This window comes from Agelaius tricolor, unplaced genomic scaffold, assembly GCF_023055355.1.
Source record: "Agelaius tricolor isolate 1412-34295 unplaced genomic scaffold, bAgeTri1.0.p SCAF_2, whole genome shotgun sequence".
In the NCBI taxonomy this organism is placed as follows: Eukaryota; Metazoa; Chordata; class Aves; order Passeriformes; family Icteridae; genus Agelaius; species Agelaius tricolor.
In genome coordinates, this window is record NW_027269262.1 from 6,912,695 (window position 1) to 6,934,494 (window position 21,800).

At 41.6% G+C, this 21,800-nt stretch overlaps 1 protein-coding gene across 16 annotated transcripts in view; it reads right to left on the reverse strand.

The window, feature by feature from the left end:
- The window catches only part of ATXN1 (ataxin 1), a 247,998-nt gene that overhangs the window by 153,118 nt on the left and 73,080 nt on the right, over window positions 1-21,800 (reverse strand). For all 16 annotated transcript variants that reach the window (XM_071451448.1, XM_071451520.1, XM_071451476.1 and 13 more), the window contains one exon: window positions 9,381-9,503. The gene's annotated coding sequence lies outside the window, so the exon portion shown is untranslated. The remainder of the gene's footprint in view (window positions 1-9,380; window positions 9,504-21,800) is intronic.

Here is a 21,800-nt window from a genome sequence, read left to right on the forward strand (position 1 = left end):
TGCCTAGCCAAGCCCCTCCTCCTTTTTCATCGACATGTAAAATTCTGTGCACCTTCTGTATCCAGCACCCCAGGCAATGCCAGTCTCACTTATTCACAGCCACGCTCACTCTGCCTACCCAGTAGCTGCACTGAAGTAGTAACTACCATCCTTGTCCCAGGAGAGACGCCAACAGCACAAAGAAAGCTGCAAAGCCCATGAGTGATTCTGCATAGAGGTGGAATTTTTCAAATTATGATAATGAGCTTCAAAAGAGAGTGCACAGAGCTGCACAGATACACTCCCTTTTTACGTCAGAAGGCACATAAAGGGTTGACTAACCTCTGCTGCTTATTTTATGTTAAAATCTCACCCCTCCCTTATTTAGCAACTTCCTCCTTAAGCCCTGGCATCTCTTCTCCATTTCCCTCACAATCTTGGGGCCTTTTCCTCCCAAGATTATAATCTACTGGAAGTTCCCCCTCCCTGACCACTACCCACATCCCCATCTTTGTTCTGGCTCCCTGCAGCGCTCAGTGTCTGGACAGGCTTCACATTCACTCCAGATTTTTTGCTCTCCTGCTCTTCAAAGCTTGTGAAACAGGTTTTCATTCAGCTACCCTTGCCTGCCAGGATGGGGAGCAGTGCATGGAAACTGAAAAGAGCTCACGAGCACCAGGCGAGCAGGCCTTTGCAACTAAAACCCAAGGTAGAAATGCTCACCGTGTGTCTTATTTAGTTCAAAGCCGAAATGTTTCTGTCTAGGATGTCTGTTTGTATCTCAAGTCACAGAGAAGCCATTAGTACCAATAATGTGTCATTACGGGGGCGTCAGCAGAGACTCCACAGCTAAGGTTAATTTGAGATGCATAATTTAAAGCTGAAATAAAATCCCTCCATTTCACACTTTAATGATTCAATTCAAATCATTCTTCAAATTTGACACAGCAGCTCTTAAGGGGACACTTGCATTTTTTTCTTGTCCCTTTTTGGTTTTTTCTGGCCAATTTTAAGTAAAATACTTATCTAGTGCAGAAGTAAAATACACAGATCTTCCATTTACAACCACTTTAACCTGTCTTCCCCCTCACATTTCTTTTCAGCAGTTTCATACTTCACACATTCACTCTGACACATTAGAATATGCATGATACAGGCCACTTCCGCAAGTTAAAAAAACCCAAACCCGTTCAGAGTTAAAATTTCACTCATTGTAACCCCAGGGATTTTGCCAAGAACAGCTGACAACACTGTTTATCTTAAACATACCACATCACTTAGGTAACAGTAGTACCCCCACAATTCTTTGTCCTTAGTATTTCCACTCTCAGCATCCTGCTAAAATACATTAAATACATAATCCTTGGTTTTCAAACTGAGGCAAAGACAGAAGGATGCTGTTGTTTCAACAAGTGCTTCAAGATGGTCCAAGTCTCCCAAATCACCGATAATTTGTTCTGTCAGGCTACTTCTCTCAGAACAGCTGATAAAACACAGAAATAATTAAGCAAAAACTCATCACAACATAATGAAGCAGCATGATAGTGAAATCTTCATGCTGCTGAGGATGCAACACCTCTCTATCAGATATCTCCTGCCTGTTGCCGTGGATTCTTCACTAAACTCACGTAATACTACAAAAATGTGTAGAAACATAGAATAAGTTTTGTCATCTGACACAACTCTATTTTGTTCTGGACTTTCAAGAAATCACAGTTCAAGCACACAGACATTCTTTGGAGAGCTGCCCTTAATGCTAAAAATGGCCAAAGAATTGCACAAGGCAGGGGGGAGGGGAGGGAAGAAAATTCCAAGAAAACTTTGACTCATCCATTGTAATTCCTCAGGTTTTTGGAGCAGAGAATGGAATGCCGTCAAGCTAAAATTGACAGAGCTATTTTCTGATCTCTAAATGATGTCAATACTTCACAAATCCACAAGTGCTGGGAAAATTTTTCTCTGCAAAATTCTAAGAATGACTCTTAAAATTTGTTGGGTTGGGGGGGAACCCAGAGCTAAAAAAGGTACTTGAAATTAAACTCCTACGTAGGTATGTTTTTGAATACTGAGAGTATTAGGCTTCACAGCTTTTTGCTATCTGTGACTCAGACTTGCTGCCACAGGTGTCAAATCATCAGGGACTTAACTGGAGCTCTGCAGAAACCTACTGCTTTGTGAATATTTTTTTAACTATATGTTAAAAAAATCACCATTAAAGACAGACAAAAAGCAAGCTTTTCCACTCAGTAAAGACCTGAATCTTTCCAGTCACCAGATTTTACTGTCCTGTTACCTTTCACCTAGAAAAGCAGATTTTTCTGGTTTTCTGTTGTTTAATTCTTAAGGTTTTCAGAACTACATCATGTCCACCAGGATTTTCAGAACAACACAATGTCAACCAAATCTAACAGGAAAAACAGCTTCAATAAAGTTCTGAGAATAACACATCTACTCTGGCACGCCAACACACTATTTTTAATTGAAGCTCATTAAAGATGTAATAGAAGAAAAATTATATTCACTTCCAGCACTGTTCCATCAATGCAGTGAGATAATCATGCTGCTGTACCATACATAAAGCAGTATTTATGAGTAGTGGTTTAGGTAATTTAATGGAAAGGCAGAAAGCAATGATTCATTCCTTGTTCTATCTGTTGCTGAAAAATTACTTTTGCCAATTGCAGGGCCCAAGCAGGCACACAGAGAGATTGCTTTCAAATGTTAGTAAAACACAGACCTGGAAAATGAAAAGAGACAAGTCAGTTGAAATGCCGAACAAAAGGAAAAAAAATCTGGATTACAGATGAGAATTACTTTACAGAGCAGCATACAAATGCAGGCCTCTGAAGTAATTTAAACCAAATGCAGATTGAGACTGAAGTCATTTAGTGAGTCAGCACAGTAATAGGACACTAAAATTACATGTGAGAAAAGTGCAATCCTTTTTGTATAGCACATTCTATTTAATTCCAAATTTTCCCGAAAACAAATTAATTGTATTCTTTGTGTTGTACCTTCTTCGTTTCCTTTGGGCTCAACCTCTACCTTCCAGAAAGAAACAAATTTCATGCAGGCTGACTAGTTATGAGCTCTGATGTCTAGGACTTGAATTTCCCTTTCAAAAAAGTTTCATCTCCAGACCATGACCACATTAATAAACAATCATTGGCATGAACACTACTGACCCTCTTCCAAGTTATGATTACTTTCCTCTGAAAATTCTTTTTTTTTTTTTTTTAAATTAACAGTTAAAACCAAAGCTGCAGAGAATCATTAAAACTTCTGCCTCCCAGATTATGCCATCCCAGAGGTTTCGATCACCTACAGCCTGGTACAGATGGGGACTTCAGTGCTAAATATGCCCCCCATCAGTCAAAGAAAGGCTTTACTTTCTATCTGCTTCAAATATTTTTTAAAACCATAATGGTTTTTAAACTTAAAAAGCAATCTTCATCTCATTCTTGCCTCATACTTTCAAAAAAATGTAATTCTGTGAAAGCCACAACAATTGCTTGTTCAATAGAGACTGCTACTTTCTGAAGTGCTTTCTCAGATAGATTTGTATGGACATACGTGGGAGAAATGAATACTCCAAAAATATCCACAACAGATAACAAGTAGCGTCTAGAAACAACAAAAAGAAACAAAAAAAAAGAAAAAGAAAGTCCTCCAAATGCAGCCCAAATTGGAACAAATGCCTACAGTAGCAACAGCACAGGAAGAGCAAAATGTTATTGTACATTACTGGCCTGCAGCCCACAATTACAAAAAATACTGCAGTATTCCACAGTAACAGCGTAAAATATTATCATTTCAAACAAGCAGCTGCAGCACCCTGCCCACAGCAGCCACGTTGCAGAGAGCCAGGGGAGGAGAGGGCTGCCAAAGGACTCCCCACTGCAGAGGGGGAGTGGGCCACGGGGTTGGTGAACCCTTGGGATGCCTTCTCCTGACACCCATGGCTCCATCAGGGCACAAAGAACCACTGCTCAGCAGCAAAATGCTCCCACATGGGCTCCAGCTGCTGAGCCCTCCAGCAGAAGGGAATCATGATGCTCACTCTGCACTCTCCCTCTTGCTGTAGCGTGCCTTCTGCCAAATCTTCATTTTCACATTGTCTTGGATTCAATAAAATCTCCCCCATCCCAGCTCCCCTGCACTAATGCCTATGGTACCCAGCCCCCTGTAACAGCCGGTCAGCAGGTTTTAACAGTGGCCTAGCCAGGGGCTCCCAGAGCAGAGGTTGGCATACAGTGCCATTGTGATGGCTACCATTCCCCTCCCCAGACAGTGAGCAGCTGCTCCACTACAGGTCAGCAAAAGGGGAGAAAACATGCACACAAGTTTATCAGCAATGCTCATGTTGACTGCTGTACCCAAGGATGTCCAGCACAGAGGGCAGTCCCACCACAGCAAACAAAAAATTTCCAAAAATTAACAGGTAAGTCCATCTGCTCACTGGCATGCATTGAACATTAATGAATAGCCCTAAGCAGGAATAACATCTACCACATTTGGGTTCTGCATGGATCATAAAAAAAGACCATCTAAGAAGTTACATGTTTTTGGCAAACTTAATGCACTTGCAGAACAAGCAATCAGAAGTAAAAGCAAAGCAGAAACCCAAACTAATGCAGGTTCAGCTAACCAGTTTCAGCTGAGATGGAGGTAATTTTCTTCCTAGTAGCTTGTAAGTTTTGTGGGTCTTGGATTTAGCATGAGAATAATGTTAATAACACACTCATGTTTTAGTTGCTCAGTAGTCAAGGACTTTCCATTTTCCCAGTTCTGCCGGCAAGGAGGTACACAAGAAGCTGGGAGGGAGCACGACCCAAACTGGCCAAAGGGATATTCCATACAATAGAGCATCCTGCTCAATCTGTCAGCTGGGGGAGTTGTCCTGGAGGGGCTGATGGCTGCTTGGGGACAGGCTGGGTATCAGTCAGTGGCTGGTGAGCAACTGTGCTGTGTATCACATGTCTTTCTCACATTTTATTTCTCTTTCTCTTCTGGTTGCCTCCCTTTTCATTACATCATCATAATCATCATTACCACTACTGTTGTTATTATTGTTGCTGTTGTTGTATTATTAAACTGTTCTTATCTCACCACAGGGGTTTTACCTACTTTTTTCCCAATTCTCTTACCCATCCCACTGTGGGGGTCTGGGGAGTGAGTAGCTGCACAGTACTTGATTGTCATCTGGGGTCAAGCCATGACACTCGTGCTTCCTGTACAGCCTGCAAATAGTACAGATTCTCCAGACAAAATTGCAAAGCCTGAGCTTTGCCTCAGCTACCAATTCTGCCTCAGGTATTTGGCCTCTCCCCTCTCTCCAACAAACCTGAAGTTAAGTTTGAAATACACAAACACTGTTGGGGCACCTTTTAGAGATATTCAAACCATGAAGAAAACTGTTTCTCATGCAGCCAACTAGAGATATGATGTTTTCAGGAGGGAGCAAATTAACTGCCATACCTAAATACTTCCCAGTTCACTTGCACTTCTCATCTTTCCCACACCAGATTTTCTCTGCCAAATACAAAGGAGACTGTAGCGTATATACGTGCAATATATATGCAATAAACTGCAGTAATATATGCACTAGATTGAAATACTGTATCTTCATAAGCAATTCATTGGATGAAGGATTCAGAGTCCCACAGGGAGTACTGCAAATACACATTAAGTCTCTGGGTGCTGGATTTGACTCTCTGATGTACGTAACAGATGTGTAAAGTAACACATAACCAGATGCCTCTCTAGTGCATGCACAGCTAGAGACTGAAAAGGCCTAAAATATTGTGTCCAAGGACAAAAGAAAAGGGAGAGAATAAAAACAGAACCACATATCTAGCAAGAAATGAAAAATTTGGGCCTTATGGATTTCTTGTCTACAATGCTGAAATTTTTCATGTCCGTAATTCAGCTATGGTATCTCAAGAGAGGACTTTTCAGGAGGTGGCAGTCCAGCCACTGTGGCCTGATTTGCTCCATGCCAGGGTGATAAATAATTTCTTGATGTCTTTGGAATTTCAGGATCCTACTTCCAAAGCTTCCACTGTGATTTCAAAGACCTCCATCCAGAAGAGTGGTCTAACTCCTTAGAAGAAAAAAATACTCAGAAAAAAAAGCATTTGGCTGTGTAACAGTCACCACCACAGAGGCCCTTCTCCTTCCCATAAGTTGGTGTGTCCTGGCCACAGTGGCTAGAAGAAAATAGCTGCTGTGCTTTTGCAATAACTTTCTAGGGCAGAGGAGAATGGTGGGTGAGAAAAAGTCAAAAACCTGTTTAAAAGCCTCAGTTTAAAATTTCTGGTGACTCCCATTTCATGAAGTAACTTAAAACCACTCTCTGCTAGAAACTGTGTGAACCACTGACTTCAGCTCTGGATCCTGCCTTTTGCAAAGCTGCTGGTGGGCTTGGATCTAAGGCTTTGGTTCAAGCTCTTATGTACTCCATACTGAAATTAACTATACTATACATCCTTTACAATAAATAGCCTCACAGTGAGGAAGGACAGGATTGGCACAGTTCATTTTTCCATCACTCTTTTGAAGTTTAGGGAAAGCACTGGAAACATTACAGCTTTTTAATATTTTGCCTTATGTGGTTTACAGGCAGCATAGTGAATGGTGTGCAAGCTTCACCCATTTTCCTGGGACATGCAGTGTGACAGTGTGAGTCCCAGGCAGTGCCCACCAGAGCCGAGCAGAAGGGGCACGGTGGCACTGGCACAGCCACATCTCACCACAGTGCTGCTCTGCACTGTGCCACTGCACTGAAGGTCTCCCTTCTCTGTCCTCACCACCTCCTCTTTACAAAGGCTCACACACACATACTGAAACAAAAGAATAATTTTATTATGTGCCTGGCAGCCTGTGCACTTTCCTTCTGATTCACAATAGCGGCACCCCATTGAAAAGTTCCATATACAGGGGGTGGGGAAAAAAAAAAATCTTAAGTCTCTAGCAAGCACACATATTATCAAAGCCTCACTTCCACTTAACACAAGTTGCTCTGGGATCCAATGCAGTTGATTAGAGAGGAAAATACAAACAAACAAACAAAGTCTTCTTCCATTAGCCAGGGCAGGGGGTGGGGCTGCCTGTGCCATCTTTGTTGAAGAGCTCCACAAAACTAATGGTTCAGGAGAGCTGAGAAGCATGGTCAGGGGACAATTTGTGACTGATCACTACCATCTGAACATGGCATGCTGACAGCTGAATGAAGAGCAAAACAAAAAAAGCATGTGTTTAATCTGGGCAGGCTCGGTCCCCTGTGTTCACTCCCAGTGCAAAATACAAAGCAGGAGAGAGTCAGTCTCTCTGCCTGCTCAGCTCAGCGTCCACATAACTCCCTGGCATATAGCACAGGACCTTCTCCATGCACACAAATGGGGACATTATTTCTCCACATGCTGAAAAAAATAAGAAAGGAGAAGGATAGCGGTACAATTTAATATATCCTAATATGGATCTTTTGGCACCAAAGAGGTTCCCTCAAATACTCTGACAATGAGCTCCTGCACTCTGTGATAGAGAAAAAGCTAAAAACAACCTCAACGATTTTCTGAGTGTAACATAGAGCTGATAAAATTATTATAAAGGCCACACAGATGCTACAAAATACCTCTTCCTGAACTTCAACGTGCACTTCCTCAGAGAGCAACAAGAAGGCAATTGTGAAAGGAAAATCATGCGCCTTATCCTGGCCTGACATCAATGAAAAGAAGGCAGCAATGAAAGCATTTTGATTTATGCTCCACAGAACGAAGAAGGAATGCTTGCCTCCAAGAGAGTGGACAGAAAGCAAAGGTAGGCTAAGGGTGATCACACAATGGAGCATTTCTCTCTCACTGGTTTGGCCAAGACTGTCACCTGCACCTGAAACAGGGCTTGTCCTAGAGAGAAAGGCATTACCCGACCTCAGCCTTCAAACAGGTTTGCACTAATACCTCATTTCACAACTACAAAAAGTGCCTCAGACTCCTGCTGAAAGAGTTCTGTATTCCTGTTTGGGATCACAGTCCCTAGTGCAAGACCTGCACATGAAAAGGAGTTGGCTACACTGATATGAAAAACTTTTGACCCGTTCAGAAAAATCAGTACAAATACCTACAGGACCACTACAATCTCCCAAGCAATGGCCCCTGTTCACTGACCAGAAAGGAAATATTTAGCTCCCTGCAGTGGGCCTGTTGATTTCAAAAGAAACTTAATAGCTCTGTTCCTACAAAGCAAATACAGAGCAATCACCAGGGTTCGGCTTCGCTCTCCTCTCCTCTGAAATCTGGTAAGCAACATATGCCTGCAAATGCCACTTGCCAAAAGGTTTTGATTCTCTGCACATTTGTGGGAATGTATACTCTGCTTCTTTCTGGTTATATGTGTCTTTTTGATTCTGCAGATTCCTTACAGCAGTTTTGTCTCTTTCAGCACAATTGTGGGGCAGAAGAGAATAAATAATTTAAAATTTTTATTTAAGGAAGATGCTGGTGTTTTTTAGTGCTCATTTATGCAACATTTTCATTGGTTAAAAGTTTTACAACTGTAGCATTTTCTCCTTACTAGATTCAAGTTTGATTCTTTTCTAATGAGAAATGAAAACAAAACAAACAAAAAAGAAGACTAGAGGGAAAAGGTGAGTTTCTCCTTGTGCCTCGTCATTGTCTTTATTAAAAAAAATTAACTCTGACAACACAATTCAGCCTCAGCCAGGGAACTTTTAGTTCAGTTGCTATTCAAATATCCAAGTGCAATATGCAACTCTAGTTATGAAAGGGGACATTATTTTCTTTATACGTTAAACTCCATTTGTTCAAAGGCACACTGATGAAGCAATTAAGGCAGATGTATTGTTAAAGCTGGTATAGAATTCACAGGCTTTGCTAAGAAGTTTGGTATTTCAATGAGGTGTCTAAACATAAAAATGAGAACTATGTATTTAATATAAAAATATCACTTAAGAATGCTGCAAAATCAGATTACTCATGACATTATCACCAACAGTAAGAGATTCGTATATGCATTTTTCTGACTGGGTGTTGTATGTTCTTCAATAGTTCCCATATGATATAGATTCCAAACTAGGAAATATTTAGGCTCATGCCTAACTTTCAGAGAGAATAGCCTCATTGATTTAAACAGGGTCTAACCCTTATAAATGTCAGAATGATTGCCAGTTTGTGGGACTGGAACTCATGGGGCCCATTTTCAAAAAGATAAGTGCATTACGTATTTTTACTGCTGTTTCTGGGTTTGCCGTTACCGTTCTCTCCCTCCCTCTCCTGCCTGTTTTTATTGCCTTCAACAACAATATCATGACACTCCGAGATAAATAATGATTAATTTAATTACAAACTAACTGTAACTTATGACAAGACCCTTCAATCACTTACCTCAAATCATGAGTGTTTCAAGATGCAATTGTTAATCTCCTTTTCTCCCCCCTCTCACAGGAGATGTTGCAGACTTTTTTTTCTGGTATTTTGCATTAAAACTCTTTCCCTGTGCTCCAGGATCTTAAACAAAAACAAAAAAAGAAACACTCAGAATGAAAATGTCATTTCAAGCAATTGGTGGGTGGCTCAGGGGAAATCCCTGACCTTTTTTGAATGTATGTTTCATTATCTAAAGCAAGTGTGGTAACTTCCTCCAGCAACAGCTCTTCTGTGAGTGTGAGCTGTACTTAAAAAAAAATTTAAAAAGACCCATGTGAACAAAAAAAAAAATAAAAAACACTGGTTTAGATCACTCAAAACCATGGCATTTTAAAAATCTGTAAGTTAAGCACACTACAAAGTATTCATTTAAAGCAAAATCCAGGATATACCAGACTCCACAAATTTATGACAGCGAAAATGGAAGAAAACCCAGAACACAAACAGAAGAAAAATCATTATGTAAAGTATTAAACTGCTACCGAGTTTTATTCCTGCTATCACTGTTACTATCACTAATAGAACATATACAGCCCTCTCTCTCAGTCTTCACTGAGTTCCTGTAGTATTTCTGTAGTAGCAGCGTGGGGGAAGTAGTAGCCGTGCTGGAGAAGCAATGCAGCATTAGCACTACAAAACCCAACCCAGCTGTCGAGGGAGGAAGGAAGGGAGGAGGAGCAACAAAGTAGATGAGTTCAGAGTAACTGGCAGGTCTCTAATACAATCAATTTTGACATTTTCTACCATCACCAAAAAAGGTCTGAAGGCTTTTGACTTTTCAGCGAGTGCTGCTACCAAGAACAGTTTCTCACCGCCCCTTGTTTCACCCTCCTCCCTCTCCTGTACCTGCAGTAAGGCTTGGCCAAGGGCCAGCTGAGTACGTAAGACTCCAAAGCAGGCTCTGTCAGCAGGAAAACTCTGCCAGCCAGTGCAGAGTTCACGTTCCCTCTGAGAGCGTGGTCTTGCATTTGCATGGCCTCTCTGGATTACAAACATCCCAGCTATTTCTCTATGAACAGTTTTTAGGACCAACAACCACATTCATTTTTGCTCTGTAAAAAGCCTGAAAGAAACTGTTCCCAGGGTTACACCTGTGGGTACCCCCACTGAAGCCAACAAATTTACACACCATGACAACGAGAGGATTTGACCTTGTGCGCATGTAAGCCGGAACACTTTGATTTTCTGCCCTGGCTAGAACAGACAGGTCTGAATAATTTTCCCCTTGCTTTTAATTAAGAAATGAAGACAATATTCACAGCCTTCTGTGGCTTTATATACTGCAAAAAAGACAACTTTTCCAAAAGTGGTCAAAAATTCAAAAAGTACAGCTTTCTACACCACAGTGCATTCCCCCACACACCCTGGAGGAGAAAAATCCAAAACTTGGAGCAGACCACAACACACAAATAGGGGGGACCTTGACACCTGTACAAAGGCTGTGCCTATGTCACCACTCCCCAAAGCTGCTTATTGTACAAAATACTCAAGCTGGGCCCCTACTCCACCATGCTTACTCCCGCTGACATGGTGCTGCCTCTTCCTTCAAGGAGCCTGCTCTCACTCTACACCAGTCAAGGCTGTAGGAGCCAAGCCTACCACTTGCAGGAAGGAGACAAAGCCCTCTAAATCTGTGACACCCGTCCAGAGAAGGTTGCAAGTTCAAAGTGAAATGAGGACAGTCTGTCCATGACTCATGCCACCTAGAAACCCTTCTTAATTTAAGAAAAAGTGTTAAAGGGATTATTTTACAGAGCATCACCCTGCCGAATCAACTAGGTTCTGCCTCTCATTTTTTTCCTGAACTCAAATACAAGGTGGCCAAAGATCAAAATCAGCATAAAATCCTGCCTGTTTCACTTTACATACTTGCATTTTAATGCTCTGTTTAAAGAGTCAAATAAAACTGTTTGATGGACAGATTCCCAGCTATCCTCCAGGCTTTTCTGCATGACCTATGGGCAAATGCTATGTGACACTTCCTGAAAGGCTGAAATAGCTCTGAATGACACTTGAGCTTCTATAGTACAACTTCAGCATGAGCTTTTGGCTCCTAATGCACACTGTCACTTAACCCAAAATTTCCCCTGTCCCTGTCTCTACAACAAAAATAAGAGCAGTCCCCCATCTCAGAGGGCTGATGCAAGGAACACAACACCCATGCTGATTTAGTGGACAATCTGGAAAGAAGGAGAAAGTTATAGAAAGTTACAGATCTCTTAACTCAGGCTGAAACTTCAGATACCCAGAAAAAGACCCTGCAAACCAAAATAAGGAGTGAGTCATCAGCCTGCCCCTCTGAAACCATTTTGCTGGATAGTCATTTCACTAGTACAACTCTCTTCTCCAGGGTGCTCCCAGCAAGCGTGGGGGACACTGAATGGATTCACTGTATTCACACAACAGCTTTACAGCTGCTGAAAAAAGGCCTATTGTAGGCTTGCATTTTACTATCTCGAGTAGCATACATAAAGTTGCTGTACAGCTTCCATTACCCATCTGATCCTTACAGAAACAGGAGCAACAAATCAGGGTTTGTCAAAAGAAAACAAATGTAACTGCGATGGAGGAAATAGTCTGGTTTTCAAAAAAAAAACAGAAGTAACAATTTATATATCAGAGGATAAAACACTAAAAATTCAGTGTCACAAAAATACTTGAAATTCATTCTGCCATCCTTTTTTTGTTACAATATAATATCTGTGAGCCTAATTCGAATTTCCCCATCAGAAAGGAGCATCATGCCTGCCATACATCTAGGCACTTCCTGCAGTCATGAGGTGCACATGGCTTGCACCTCCATGCATTTATAATATTTTCTCAGTAACCAAAATAGTATCAAAACCAACAGTGAACTCTTAAAACAGAATTGTTGGGTCACACTTTACAAAGACTGACTCAATAGCCAGATAATCATGGACTTTGCAAAACATGTGAGTAGATCTGACAGCCCCTTCGTGGTGTCTGTGGAGTCAGGGAAAAAGGACAGTCCTGAATTAGGCTGGGGATTCCTCCCAGCATTCGACTACTCCACTCTCCCCCTTCTGGAGAAATGAATGCAGCTTCAAACAAATTAAAGGAATATCCTGTCAGCTCCTTCACTCTTGCCGGTGCAATAAATGAGGCGGTGCTTGGCTTCTCTAGCTCCCAGCAGAGGCAGGTCTGAAGTACAAATCCTCCTTCCTCCTCCCATACACACAGCATTAACCCTGCCAGCTGCAAAGATGCCAAATTGAGCCAGGGCTATCCAGCAGCCTATCCCAGCTGCAGCACACACTACTAGTAACCCCCAAGAATTAAATGATGGTTGCTCAGCACACATCTCCTCAAAACACAGCACTTCCCTCACAAGCAACAAGATTGGACAAAAGTTACAGGATCAATTTCTCTGCCTTCTGGCTTCAGAACCACAGGAACACAACAGGTGCTGTGCTGCTCTGCACTCAAAGGCAGAAATATTTTGCTTTTTAGTGAGAGCTGAGAAAGGCACCACCCCTTGCTTTGCCAGCTTGGGACTTTAAGAAAATACCAAGAGAATAGCAGCCTGATAAAATACCAGCAGTAGAACGCCTCTTTGCCCCCAATCTTCCTTCATTTCACAGTGGGGACTCTTTCAAAAGGCCAATGGAGCTGAACGGACTGAGATGATTTTCCATTCTAGGTAAACTGCACGAACGCTATGTTAGCATAACTTGACTGTGATCAAAACTGATGAAAAACCACAGCAATGGAAACAAAGACTCAAGTAAAGAGAGAAATTAAACCTCAAGACAAGCTACAGAGAAAGACTCCTCTCTTATTTCTGGATTTGTGTAGGCTTACCTACCTCCAAGCCTGGGGGGCAGACAAGACTGCCAGCCTCCCTTGCCATCCCCAGGGCAAGCAGTTCTGGGTTGGGCCTGGGCCTGAGTACTCGTGCACGTGACAGGACAGAGCCAAGGCCAGTTGAGAACCGTGGATTGCTAAAATGTGATCTCATTTTGGAATGAGCTATGAGGGATGAAGAAATCAAAGCACCAGGCTCTCTGCACACCTCTCGCCATGGGGACAGGAACTCTTCCCCCCACATCTCACAGGAATGGACCTACTACTCTCCCTTGCCTCTGCCAAGGGTCTGGCAGGCTCAGGCAAACGTTCCTACGTGCCATTTACTCCTTTTCTTGCCTTCTGCTCATAAGCACACACACACCACGAACTCCTCTCTTTTCTTAACAGCCAAAGTGACTTTATTGCATGATTTTTGGACTAGAACTACCAGCCCACGCTCACTGCCCCCATGCCTTGATGCCACCTGTTTATCATTACAAGGTGAAATAGAGCCATGCTCTCCCCCACTTACCCTGAGGCGTGTCATGTCTTTCCAAGTCATAAAGCCCCAGTCTCATCAGGTGCTGACCCCAGGCTCTCCCTGGCACCCTAAGTGCCTCCTTTATCCCAGCATGAAGGTCTGAGAGAGACAGACTGCATCACAAGTCAGTGGCTTTATCCCTTGGCAGCGACCCTGCCATATGACTGCCTGTGCTCAGATGCACAGCCCTCCTTGGCTCACGACCTCTGAAAACAAGGAATGCCAGTGGATGCAGAGCTGAATACCCTCCACCCACTCTTTCACTGGCCAAGCTGCTCTGAACAGTAACCCTGTAAAAGTTCAGCGTGTTGCCCACAAAAAGCAGCAGGCAGGCATTCCTCTGCTGAAGAGCACATACATTTTAGAAAGAGATGTTAAGAAAATGAAATATGGTGTGATATTCAATGTACAGATACATTCTAGTTTCTTCAAAGGAAGGGCTCTAGAAAAACAATAGAAATTCCATGTTGTTTGGAACAGATGGGCCTCGTATTTTTTTCCTATTGCCGTCTGCTTTACTTACTCATCTCACCTACCTTCTAGCTATATGGGGTTGTTTTTTGGGATCTAATTGCTTGCTGCTATATAGAAAGATCTGAACAATCAATATTCCTTATACAATCATGTATCTCCAGTGACAGAGAGTACAGGAGACATTCAGGACATTTCAAAAGAAACCTGTGATGACCTTTATTGCAGGAAACTTTGGAGGCCTTACCATAAGCTGTTTTTACAATAGAAATTTGACTAAGCCACAACCAGCTCAGCACCACAGTGGTTTGGTCTTACTTTTTGAGAGTAGCAGGACTATGCCAGCAGCTAAAATCTTCCAGGCAGAGGAAGAAATGTTGTCACCTGCCTGGATTCAATGAGTTGGTTGGCTACAAAGATCGGTTGGTTTTTTTGTAGTCAAACCTACTCTTTTAATCAAGAAGAGACAGGAAACTGAGAAAGACAATGCTTTTCTGTAAGTCTACTTCCAAACTTGTCTTTTGTAAAAAAAAAACCCTGAAACACTGTACTCCTACTTCTGTCACCTCTACTTCTTCCTTTCCTTCAACACAAGCCATAACACGAGCATTTCAGCAAATACCAGGTCTGGCTGTATGCTCCCTGGGCTGCCAGCTGTCAGATCCAGAAAGCAGGACTGTCACATCTGCCAGACTGGCTCCCACACCTACTGTCTCAGATAACATCATGTATTTTTCCAAGTCATGCTAGCAATAATATGACATTACACATCCCCTTCCCTGCCTCAGGACACATACCAAAAAGAGGCTGTACACCTTTAAATAAAGCATGCCCAGCCAGTGTCTTTGGATAGCTGAGAGCCTCAGCTGAGTGCAGTGTCTGTCTGAGCAGCCTCTGTGACTGAAGGTTACAAGCACTGTCCCCACATGCTCACATCAGCAGGTCAAGTACCAGCCACTAGACACGGGTCATTACTGGTTAAGCATCTAATGTGCACTTGGCATTGTATAAGCTCCTTAAAGAAGATACGATCCTTTCAGTAGAAGATTTCTTCTTTCTAACTTCTCAAAACAGCCTTCCTTCTCAGAAGCCTACTCACATCAACCTTCCCCTTTCAGTAATAATTACAAAGAAAAGGGAAGAGAGAACAAAAAGAAAGAAAAATTATTAAACCTGTTTCACTAACTGGCACAACTATACACAATCACATCACTGAAATATGCCTTTCTTTCCATGCCTTCATCCCACTGCATCCCTATAGGGCAAAGCTACCATCTGCTTTTGCTAGATCAGGAATGCAGCATTTAAAGCAAGTCTCCAGGTAATCCATCCTGCCTGGGCTTTCAGTTGTGTTGTGGGGTGGTCCTGCAGCACATGAACAAATCCCTCTTGGCAGGAATTAACTAGAAGCATCATGTTCCCCAGAGTGAGCAGCCAGCAGCACCAGACAGCTCAAAAGCAACCAGAAAACATGCCTGGTGCAAATCTCAGCATCCCACCACAGTTTTCACAGATACTCTCTCCAGTCGGTCCACACTACTTTTTAATGTAGGCATAATCATAAAAATCAAATATTCTGCTTCATTCTTTATGCCACCAAATTAAAAGATATTATTATATTCCATTCTAATATTGCAACAGTGGAATACTGACAAGCAGCAAGAGCATCTTGAAGTGAACAATGTAAAGAATAGATCAAAGTAGTTTCAGCTACAATAACTAATCTAATTTCTGTAGTTTTACAATGAGCTCTTCTACTCTTTAAATTATCTTCTCTTTTATCCGACACCAAAGTAGCAAGAAAACAGTTGCCGAAGGGGAAAAGTAAAACAAACTGAAAATTTTCTCTTCATCTTTCAGCAAAATAGTAAAGAATTATTAGAGAAGGGAAAAAGTAAACTAAAGTGGATAAAAAGACCAAAAAAAGTACTACCTTTAAACCCCATGAAAGATAATAAATATTAGGAATAATAATAATAATTCAGGCATTAGTTGTAAAAATTGCCAGCAGAAAATTTTAGGCAGCAGTGCCTTTTTAATATATTGTCAACTGAGCTTGTTAAATGTCCTCTGGTTTTTGTCCTCACAGTAGATCTTTTGTTCTCTTTGAAAATGTCATTAAATAGACCCTCAAAATCTTGACACTTATCATAACTAATTCAATTAATAAGACAGTCATCACATCCTTTTTCAGAGCACGAAAAGCCAAGAATTCTATGGCATGATGTCTAGCTTTACTTTTTGCCACCCATTAAAAAGTACCTGCTGTGTCTGTGGAGGTTTTCAGGCCAGTGGCTAAAAGCCACCTGTACACAACCCCCAGACTTGTTTCTCTTCCTCATCAGCTGTTTGTCCCTAGCAGTAGCAACAGCATAACACACTAGAGTTTCACTAGAAGCTGCTAAGAAATACCTTGTGATAGAAACTTCCTTGTGTTTCAGGTGCAGGAAACCAACTAAACCTCACTGATTAATCTGTTCAACTTTTGTTAAACTGTTCTGGACCTGGCAGCAAATTTGTGAGCAAAAGTGACATTGACCACCGTGCTGAGGACCTGGCTGAGACCAAGTGAAATGCTCTCCTAGTATTCAAATTCTCTTGAAAGTTTCTCTCTTCCTTCACACGCCTTCCACGCAGGAGACGACTCTGAGGTCATGCAAGCAGGAAGCCCAAGCACAGAGGAAGTGTGTGTAAAATCCACAGTCTCAACTTCACCACCACTGCCCATTTTCATGAATGAAAAAGGCAGAGTCAGTATGGGAAGCTGGGCCCTGTCACAATTGCTACCATGCTGATTGTCCTTTCCCTCCAAAGCAATGTGGAGCTGTGTTAGTTTCCTGCAAAGGTAATCGTTTCTATGTATTAAGCCAGCCAGGGACATGGTTTCTAATATGGTTAATTTTTAACAGCACAGCTTTGGGCCTAACTCCTTGTCCTGCATTTTCAAGAGCTGTTTGAGAAAGTTTGGGACTTTTAATAAGTGATCTCTGTGTTTAAACTGCATTCCCTGGTAACTCTATGCACAGGATAGAAAAAGTAGGCTGGGCTCTAACCTCCCAGCTCAGCTGCACAGACCAGCACCATGTTCCATCTGTCACAGAGTCCTGGTCACATCACCTTGTCCATCTGTCCCAGGCTCCATTTGACTCATACAGAATATGTGAAATGAGTGAAGGTGCTGTTAGTTTAGAGTAAGCTGAACATTTACAATCCGACATTTACCAATAAAGCACGTGTAAAGTAAAAGGATGTGGGATATTCCCCCTCATTAAAAGACCAAGCAGTCCCATACACAGTGGAGTCCATGAAGGTTGGTTCCTGTGGCTTTGCCTTCACATGACCCCATGCAAAGAAAGATGCACCCTCTGAGCAAAGCTAGCCCTGAGCAATGGCTCATTCCATCACACTCTCACATTTCTGATAGCACACACCAGCCTTTCCTCCAGACAGGTCACCCTTTTCTGTCATTGTTCTGTACCCAAATCCTTGTTCCACAAAACTGCTCAGTGCTCAAGCTGCCTGTTAAATTTAGCTGGAATTGGCCAGTGGATTCCAACCTTACTGCAGAGACTCAGAGAGTTAACAAAGACAGTGTAACTCCAGAAGGAAAACAAACTAAAATATTCATCTTGGCCTGAGAAAAATTATGTTGAACTGGCAAGAAAGGTAAACCAATGGATCTGATGTTAAAACTCAGAACGGCAGTGCAAGTTCTGTAACATTCATCAGTAACAAAATAAAGCATCGTCTTGCCCAGGGAGGTTTATTTTACTTACTTAGGCTGGTTTGAAACACAGCTTTACTTGTACTTACTGTGAACTGCATTCTGTTTATGAATAATATTAGGTCTATCTTCTGGGAAATTAAATTGTAATCTGTTCTCTGTTCCATTTCTTTAACACATTCAGTTTACTACTGTAACTTATTTGTGATTTACCAAATTCCAATTACAGAAAGTAGGACAACATTTTGTTCTTATGCAAGACAGGAAAAGTACAGATAACAGAGTCAAATCTGCTTCAAATGACAGAGGACAAGTAGATGTCTGGGGTTTTTGAGGAGAGGTGAGATAATGAAAGGGTTTTTCCCCCGGAGGATCAAAACAAACTATTTTCCTTTACATTATTAATAATATAAGACAGATATCGTTAGAAAAAAAGCTAAGTTTATGGAACATTCACAATGTTGCATATGGCTACATGTGTCTAATTAATTTTGGTGAACAGAATTTGTCACCTGAAAAATTATTTACAGCCTTATTTATTTTGGATATATTTACCTCTTTACGTATATACACATGTACTAATGTGGGCTGCAGTGCAGTCCAATCTCTCCAGCATTTATTCATACCTAGGACAAAACTGCTTTCAACCTGCATATATTTGTCATGACAAAGACAGCACTCAACAGTTTCATTTTCTGGCACCAGCCTGTGTCAATTTTAACATTATACTGTCTTTTCCAACAATTCCTTGACTTTAGACCGAGGGTTTCTCTTTGGTGTCTACAGCTAGTAGCTAGACCATCACATAACTTTTCCTGTCACCGCTGTCCTGGAGAAAATGAAAGTAACCCTTCAGCCGGTCTCTGCAGGATGAGCAACATTTGCAAGGAAACCAACTGCAATTTTCTTTCAAATAGGCTGAAATAGACAACAACCCACTTTCAGTAGCTGGTATATTACTAAAAAAAAAGACAATTATAATTACATAATTGCTTTAAAATAAGTTAAAAAACCACAAACACGCCTCCTTGTACTAGTCCCCTGACTCTTATTTTGTGCTAAAATACATATGCCTTAACATATAGGTATATATTTAATTGCAGTCTACACTAGATTAATCAATTTAAGGCTCAAAAAAATTAAAGATATTTTGAAAGTCAGCAAGGACAATTATGTTCCTTTAGGCTTATGATAATCATATAAGAGGACACAAAATTTGAAGTTAGATTCTTCCCCAGAGCAGGAAACAATCCTTCATTTCATGCAAGTGAGTTGCATCAAGCTCAGAAATTTGCTGTGTAGTATTTTCAGAAAGACATATAAACACTACAGAAATATTTCATCCACCTGTTAATGCACTACTTTCCTAGGCCTTTTCATAGTTATTACTGGGATCTTCTCTTTATTTTTAAAAACAAACTGTTCTTCATTGTGAAAGAATGAAATGCTGCCCCTGCTCTCCCAAGTTCCAGTGAGTGTAACTGTCACCAAGCACTGACACATTTGTACTAGAGAAAAATGTTTCATTAAAAAAAAATCCTTCACTCTTACTTCAGTATTTTTTCAGGAGTGTTTTCCGCATATGTTAAAATGTTACTTAAATTAGCATCTGCTATTTAAAATTTGTGCCTTTGAAAAATAACAGCAGCTGATCAACACACAAAACCATGATATTCTCATTTTTTGCATCTTTTTGGAGCACTGGAGATTGGTATGCATAAACAAACAGAAATGGAATCCCTCCACATCCCATCAACATTATGAGCCACTCATTAGAAGGGGGAAAAGACATGATTTGGGGGTTTTCCTGCATCATAAGATTTTGCAGCACACTCTCCAGAATAAGCCAAGGAGGGTCTTTCAGGTCCCAAAGCATTTATATGCTTAACTTTAGGGGCTCCAGAAGTGAGCAGAACTACTCAGATTTACAAGTTAAACACCCACTCAGCCAGAACTGTAATCCAAGCCAGTCAGCAATACCACTGTTAACTGTCTGGAGGAGCTAAATTTCTTCCCTCTGTCCCAAAGCTTTCCCTTTCTTTTTATTTCCAGAAGCAAGATGAAAGATAAAAGGGCCTTCTGCTATTTGTACTAATCACCTGTTAGTCACAGGAGTCTGAAAGGCAAACTGACACATCCACTCATTTTTACTGTTTGCAGTATTTACAGTATTATTTCTCCAGGACTGTGAAGCAGCTGCCAGTGATTACTGGAATTTGGCATGGAGAAGCTCATGTATATGAAAAAAACACGATCAAACAATATGCAGCTCATTAAAGAAAGTTTGTAACTCTGTTCCCTGCCCTAATACTTTGTTTTTATCTCCTGGAAATATTTACCATACCACCTGATTAGGCTGAGCTGCTTATGTATTTTGAAAATACAAATTATGCCATCAGTCATTCATGGTATGACAGCAAACGTGCAATTATACAGCTCGGCAAGCTCCTGCAGTGCACCAAGGCAGGCACAGCCCCACACAGCACAAGCAACCCAACCTTTACGGATCTCAAACCAAAACTTGGGCAATCAAACAGCCCACACTCTGAAGAACAAAGCTTGGACTGGCACAAGCACATTCACCAGAGTGATCAGAGCCATGTCTTTCCAGTCTGCATTAGCAGGCAAGGTGAGAGGGAAGCACTTGCACGCTTTCCTAGATGTGTAACAAATCTACTTTAAGATTTATTTCCCAGAGTTGGACTTCTGTGCCAAGAAGTTAAGGGACCTCAATCCTATGTCAAAACCCACTGTCATTCTTTCTTCTCTCTCCTCTCCAATTTTCTTTTGTGCTTTTTTGGTCCTCTATGTGAGGATTCAGTCCTTCACATACATGCAGAACTGTACATGCAGGGTGTCACCTCTGGCTTGCAGGAGTAGGATCCAACTTTTTAGACTGTGACAGCTTGACAGAATGCGCCCTATGACCACCAGGACTGACAGGGTTAGGGTTAGGAAGGGTTTGGTTAAGAACCTGGGGAAATCTACCCTTCAGCTTTTACTTTGGTCCTCCTTTCTACCTCTCCTATCAGACTTAAAAGCCCCTCCCTACACAAAACTGGCAATAATATTTACAGTGAGCTAGAAGGCAGAAAAGTAAGAAATTATAGTGTAAGTATAAAATTCATGCTGCTGTATTTATTTCCAGTTTTTTGTCTCTATCACAGCACAATTAAAACTCCCCAACAATAAACAGCTGCTTTCCTCTCTGTTGATGTGAAACACTATCTTGACTCATATGGTACTGGATTCACCCAAGGCTGCAACTCATTCAGAAAGCTAGCACAAATGCCATGTCCCATTTAAAATCCAAATGAGGTTTGAAAAGATCAGCCTACATCTACATAAACCTCATTCCTTACTCCTTCGGAGCAGAGAACATCATCTGAGCAAGACTTTTCCACCCTCAGAAGTTCCAGCCAGTGGTCAGTTTGACTGGCATGACACAGGTAGCTGCAGAGGGCTGCTCTCTGCAGCTCCTTGTGATGCAGAAAGGAAGAAGCGATTGGTCCCACACAGATCTGCACGGCATCAGAGATCTATTTATACAGCTCTAGCAGGCTGAAACTCTGCACAGAAACTGCAGCCATCTCTTCAGCTTTCAAACTGAAGAGGGGTGGATGTCTAATTCTGATTCCCATGGTGTTCCCTGCAAAAATGACAATCATTTTAATTTTGCGTGGGGTAGAGCTGCTGGCATGTTTCGCACGTCTTTCCCTACACCAGCTTCAAGATTCTTACACCTCAAGGATTATCAGCTTTGTCACTGGGTATTAGATTCCATATCTGGGATTTGTAATATGGCCACCCTAATCAAATTGAGGGTAACACTTCC